Source organism: Sycon ciliatum, chromosome 11 (assembly GCF_964019385.1).
Source record: "Sycon ciliatum chromosome 11, ocSycCili1.1, whole genome shotgun sequence".
NCBI classification, from domain to species: domain Eukaryota; kingdom Metazoa; phylum Porifera; class Calcarea; order Leucosolenida; family Sycettidae; genus Sycon; species Sycon ciliatum.
Genome location: NC_088653.1, coordinates 10,084,712 through 10,091,881, shown reverse-complemented (window position 1 = coordinate 10,091,881; position 7,170 = coordinate 10,084,712).

The following is a 7,170-nucleotide window of genomic DNA, read 5'->3' as shown; positions in this document are numbered from 1 at the left end:
ATTAGGTCGAATATGGTCAATATAGAATTAATGTTTCGGGTCAAAATACACGGTTATTATGAGGACTTTGACGAAGCTATTCCGATGCAAAAGGTTTTGAATTTGAAATTTGTTCCCCTTTACTATTGGAGAGCTAGACCACCCACGACCTATGCAGATGCCCCAGTATAATCTTCAATCTCGGAGGTTGCAGTAATGTGTCGAAGCCATTTGATGATGTAGCTGAAGAGAACTTCGTTCATGCACTGGATAGACTTCACTTGGGTTGTCGTAAAGATCTGCGGATAACAGTTATCGATTGTCCTAGCCATTGGGCTGCAAATGTTGTCAAAAAGCTTTATTTCTGGCGAAATCCAGTGTACTTTCAAGGAGATCAGGAAGATTTAGTTATAAAAGTAGAAAGCGGATCATCATGGGAGACGCTCACGCCCACTAAGCTGTGCCAAGAATCAATACTCAACTGTATCCAATTTATATACCCCGGGTATACAAATTTGTGGTCCAGTTACCGTTTGTTTGGCAGTGAGGCGTGGACCGATGAATTAAACATCTTATATGGAGTCGTACACCCCTCACCTTTCCCCCACATTCGTTTATGTTTCTACATAATATGCATACACGATTGCTTACAGATGGGTTCAATACCCGTATTTCCGCTTGAAAATGTCAGAAAGTTGGTCATTTATGTCATAGCTTTTTTGGTGGGAAATCAAATTGATTGGTGGAAGGATTTGACGATTGATATTGCTGGCTGTGAGCTGTGCACAAGATTAGTGGATTCTGCAAGCATTTTTTCCCTTAATATTCTAGCTGATTTTCAATCCTTTATGCCACACTCTATGTTAAGTAGGATTAAACTTTTGTATGATTGGGGCAGTGCCCGTAAGAATGAAAGCCGACTATCGATTGGTTTCGGCTGTAACACTGCAATGAATTTGAAATCAAAAGAAAATGTTCGAGAATCTCTGATTCCAAAGGATGTTACAACAATACTCTCCCCGAAACCATGAACGCATCTTTTTGGAATAATAAAACCTAGGTTTCATGCAAAAGTGCTTGATTTGCGTTTATTCTTTTAATATGTAGTCAAATAATTGTTCTCACGAACTTCTTCCATAATTTTGTAATTCTCCCGTTGTGTTCTACGGCTTATGCGATTCGTTGCAGTTTCTGATATTTGGCAGATACATACGTGTACACAGGACTATCATAATTAAAATGGAGATTTCCTGAAACAGGACAATTTATCATCAGGCTGTGAGACACGGCTAGCCCTTTCCCAAAGGTCCTCTGTTAATTCGCACTTCGTGCTTTTCGCGCCCCTCGTAATATGCTGAAAAGTGCTCTTTTTCAGTGAAAACAGGCAAAAAGTGCTCTTTTTTCAGTGAAAACAGGCAAAAAGTGCTCTTTTTCAGTGAAAACTGGCAACAGGTGCTCCTTTTTTTACTGAAACCAGGCAAAAATGCTCTTTTTTCAGTTAAAACAGGCAAAAGTGCTCTTTTTTCAGTGAAAACAGGCAAAAAGTGCTATTTTTTCAGCGAAAAAAGGCCAAAGGTGCTCTTTTTCAGTGAAAATAGGCAAAACCTCTTTTTTCAGTGAAGCATAGCAATGATGCATACTCAGATATGAACACAAGCTGAGAAATGAATACGCGCTCTTCCAGTCATGGGTCCTCGAAAGGCAAAACAGAAAGTAAAGTTCAAGAAATCCACTTTTTACAGCATTGTGTACACCGGGTACACTACTTGTTGCCCCCCCCCCCCCCAGAAAAGCGGCGTGCCAAGGACCATGGAGCACTCGGAAACAGTGATCGCATGCATGAGCAAACAGATTTTAGCACTTTTTCAGGTAAAAAAGCACAGAAAGGGCGATATTCACCAAAAAAACGCAATAAAGGGTGAAAGAAACGGGCTTTTCCCAAAAGGGCCAAAAAAGCGCAAAAAATGGCCAGCACCTTTGAGAAAGGGCTACACACGACACAAAGCACTTCGCATCGTTCGTTGTAACTAATAGTTTCTTGCCCATAGGCAATCATCAGACAATTGATACTGGTTTAACAGTTGGGCATGAAACTTTTACTTGTAGTTACAACGAACGATGCTTGGTGCTCTGTGCAGTGCGTAAGATAAATCTATTCGAGCCTTTCGGAACGAATATTGAGCACTATACCGAGCCGGAGGACTCTCATTTGTTGTCATTATGCTGTGACACAACTGATGTGCATCCACTCTCACACTCAGCACACACTGTCGAGTCATATGTAGTTTGGACGCTATTGGGATTGTTGTTCTTCCCGTGACACAGTAGCCTATGACTTTGAGGAACACAAGCTTCTTGCCTTGACACTCGACTGACTCACGACTGGCATCCGGAGCACACGAGGAGTACTTCGCACATTCCAATCGGCAAACCTGCAAGAAAGCACCACTCCCTGCTATTACTCTAATCGCTTGTCTGGCATGTGTGAGAATTTACTTAGAATTCCTTGGTACAACTGGATTTGATATCTTTCGTGTAGAGCAATGGTCGAGATTTATCACAAACATGTCACATTGACCTACGTGGAGATAATAATTTTAATATAGCTATGAATAGGATGAAGGCCGCAGACATCACGCAAATACGTTACTTGTTTGACATGTATTACTGTGTATTTTATAACAAAAATATTATTGAAAACCCAAAACCCATAATATGTTTGTTATAAAATACACAGTAATTCATGTCAAACAAGTAACGTAGTTGCGTGATGTCTGCGGCCTTCATCCTATTCAGAGCTATATGTCACATTGAGACAATATTTAGTCGCACTTGCCTGATTTCGTGTATAACAAGTTTCGAGTATCACCTGTAATCTACGCAAGGGCTATAAAGGATTTGTAGATAGTCATCTTTGTTTTCACTTATACGACCTTGGTTTCTAAAGATTAGCAGTCAGTGATCATCAGATTCATTTGAAAGAGCGGTGCAGCTGGAATCTGGTCTGTTAGAGTGGATGGGTTCATAGATACTGAGTCCATCACAAATCCTGACAAGTTTGTGGGAAGCTGGTCTCATCCTAGCAATTAGCTAGAATATGGTCAATATAGAAATAGATTTTACTGTCGCAAAACACGCTTCTTATCATGATTATGACGAGAGTGTTCCGATTCTGCAGGTTTTGAATTTGAACTTAGGTGCCACTTTATTATTGGAGAGCTATACCACTCACGACCGATGCCGTTGCCCGAGTTTAGTCATCAATATCGGAGATTGCAGCAGTGCTTCGCACCCATTTGATGGTGTAGCTGAAGAGAACTTCGTGCGTGCACTGGATAGTCTTCATTTAGCTTGTCGTGAAGATCTGTGGATAAAAGTTATCGATTGTCCTAGCCATTGGGCGGCTTAAGTTGTCCAGAAGCTTTGTTTCTGGCGAACACAAGAGTACGTCAAAGGATCTAGGGAAATTATCGATGTCAAAGTAGTAAGCGGATCATCATTGGAGACGATCACACCCAGTCATCTGTACCAGGAGTCATTACTGAATTGTATTCACAGAATATACCCCAAAATCAAGCTGGGAGGTGCAGGTATAGCTGGCTTGTTTCTGAATGGAGCAGTGAGGAATTATACTTCAGTAGTGAAGTCTGCTACACAAACATTAGTATTTTCATGTTTCATTATAAAGTGCATACAGGATTGCGTACTGTTAGGCTCAAGTTCGAGATTCCCAATTGAAAATGTCAGAAGGTTTGTCGTTTATGTCATAGCCTTTCTAATGGAAAAGCGAAATGGGTGGTGTAAAGAGTTTACGATAGAAATTGCTGGCTGTGAGCTTTGCACAAGATTAGTGGTTTCTGCACGCGTATTTTGCCTTAATATTTTAGCTGACTTTCAATCCTTTATGCCACGCTATTTGTTCTAAAGGATTAACCTTTTGTGGGATTGGAGCCATTCCCATGCGAATGAATGCGGATTATCGATTGATGTAGTTTGTCCTCGTACTTGGTATTTGACATCAAATGAAGAATTTCGAAAATCTCTGATTGCAAACTATGGTACAACATGTCTTTCCCCCAAACCATGATTACAGATTTTTGGATCAATAAAACCGAGCTTTCATCTAAGTTGAGTGATTTGCTTTTACTCTTTATGCAGTAGAATAATTATTCTCACGAACTTCTTCCATTTATAATTATGTCCTTTTTTGTAATACAGCTTATGAGATTCGTTTCAGTTTCTGATATCTGACATATACCTATGTGTACACAGGACTGTCGTATCCAAAAATGTTATTACCCGAAACAGGACAATAATAAGCATTATGCTTTCATGCAACTGATGTGCTTCCACGCTCAACCTCCGCACGCAATGTCGAGTCATATGTGCAGTTTGGACGCTGTTGCTATTGTTGTACTTCACGTTCCGCAGTAGCCTGTGACTTTTGTTTGGCTTATATTTCCTAATTTTTTCACTCTTCTAGCTCGTGACGACTAGCACCCTTCCTACGCTGCATTGCTCTGAATATCGACCGTCATCGCGTTGACGGTGTATTAGGTGTGAATGCATTGACCTGGGGTCTAAGATGACACTGTAGCCAGGAAAGCAGACAGGTTAAAAGTCGGACAAGACAAACTAAGAGTAACAACATAGCACAATCCCATTATTGCCTGATACTAGGGTTGCCAGGAGAAATACAGACACATGTACAATTTCGCTCCCTCAGATCCGACAGTAGGAGAAATACTTTACACAATGTATAGTTTTGCTGAGATGCAACTGATACGCATCCATGCTGAACTTCAGAATACACTGTAGAGTTATATACTATAATTATGGAGACTGTAGGTATTGTTCTACAGTCATGTACTTTCTTTGACAGTACATCACGTGATTATTAAATTTTTGTGTTTGCCTTAGAGCTCACTTCTAGAACTCCTAAATACTAGTGCTAATGTTGCCCTGCATTCCTCTTGAATGCGTGCATTTAACGCATTCACTATTTGCATTATCATTACAGGGCTTGCGTAGTCGTTGTGCAGGGCGTGATAGTATCGACTTCAGGTCGAAGCCGACACGATAGCCAGGCAAGTGGTCAAAATTATGTACAGTTGCGCTCACTGAAATCCGACATGGGAATAAAGACGGGACTCATGGACTACTCTCGACCACGACCCTGTTCTTGTACATGTGCACGTCCATCAGCACTGGTATCATTTCTAGTGCGTCAGGGTGGGCCACAACTCGAGTGCGGACCTCGTGGCAGATTTCACTGAGCATATCTGTGCCTGTATTGGAATCTCCTGTGCCCGACCAGGAGATTATAAACTTCAATTTTTATGTCATCTTCAGTGCATTCTGTCCTGTACTTATCCAGATCAGTAAGAAGTCGGCCGCCAACTGTCTTGCGTTGGCACTGATAAATTCTGTCTAGGTTGTTCCAGTCAAACGCACGTCTCTTTCTGCTACCCATGACTGTTTTTTGCTTGCAAACATCCCTTAGTATAGCAATTCATTTCACCACTGTACCACTGTACGGCTGTTATTTTGGTGGCTGGTTTAGATCGGGAACAGTGCTTAAATTTTAGTTTGTTGCCAAGCTTCGCCCACGTCCCCCTCGATAGGCATGCTGTCTTACTAAACATACTGAAGGGGACAGGCTGAGGCGTTGAGTATCAGACAGTTTCCGTAGAGGTCCTATACTGCCAATTTTTTTTGCAGAGATTCGACGTTAGAGTCGGTTTGCACCTTAGCACCATCCTCGGCGATTATATGCTCTTCAACTGAATTGTTAGTTCTGAACAATTTCGTAGCACCAAGGGGCAGTACTATAATAAATAATTGCCCCTTGGTGCACATATTTTACTAAATGCTGCACATTCTGTCTCAACAGTCACCGCCTTACCGACCGACTACATGTTAAATCTCTTACCACTATTATTCTAAGCACTCCCCTGGCAGTTCTCGCCCAACCAGAATCCACGTGTGATAATTTATTTGGAAATCCTTGGTCGCGATTCGTACGGCTTGATTTGATATGTATTATTTAGAGCGTTGGTCTATATTTCTCACAAACATGTCACATTGCGACAGGCTTTGGTACAATATTATTCTCAACAGTCAATGGACATTGAGCAACCTGGACAACGAAAGTAACCTAACCACCGACACCACATTCATACTCACACTTGCCCGATTGTGTGTATAACAATTATCGATTATCACCTATCATCTAAGCAAGCGCTAAAACTGAGTTGTAGACAATCACCTTTGTTTTCACCTTTAAGTACTTGATTTCTAGAGAGTAGCAGGCAGTGGTAATCAGGTTCATTTGAAAGAGCAGAGCAGCTTTAATCTGGTCAGTCACCGTTGACGGTTTCATAGAGACTGAATCCTTCATAACTCCTGACAAGTTTGTATTAAGCTGGTCTTATCCTAGCAATTAGCTAGAATATGGTCAATATCGAAGTAACTATTCGGGCCTTTGGACATGGTTATCGTGAGCCTCATAACGAGGTTGTGAATTTGGAATTTCGTCCTAATTTACTATTGCTGAGCTACACTACCCTCGACCTATCCCGATGCGAAAAATTAATCTTACAACTCGGACGTTGCAGTAGTGCATCGCGGAGATTTAATGGTGTCGCTGAAGAGAACTTCGTGAATGCCTTGCGTAGACTTCGATTAGCTTTCCATGATGATTTGTCGATAACAGTTATCGATTGTCCTAGCCATTGGACCACTAAAGTTGTCGATACGCTTATAAACTGGCGATGTTCGCTGTGCTGCAAAGGACGTGAGGATAGCCTAAAAGTGGATATAGTAACTGGATCACCATGGCAGTCAATCACACCCAGTTATCTCTACCAAACATCATTACTGAACTTCATGGAATGTGTGTCGTCTAAATACAGCAACTCTGAAATTCCCTGGTCTCAATTTAGCTTGTATGTGACGGAGACCAGGACCGAGAGGTTATCATTCGTATTTGCACCGTCCTGGCCCCACCAAAGCCTCAACCCGTTGACGCTTCATTTTAGATCCTACTGCTTACACCATGAAATAGGGTCAGATTTTGATATACCACTTCAGTACGTCAGAAAGGTGTTCCCTTTTGTCCTAGCTTTCCTGATTCAAACAACTCAGTACTCTAAAGAGTTCAGGATGGTTATCGAAGGCTGTGGGCTATGC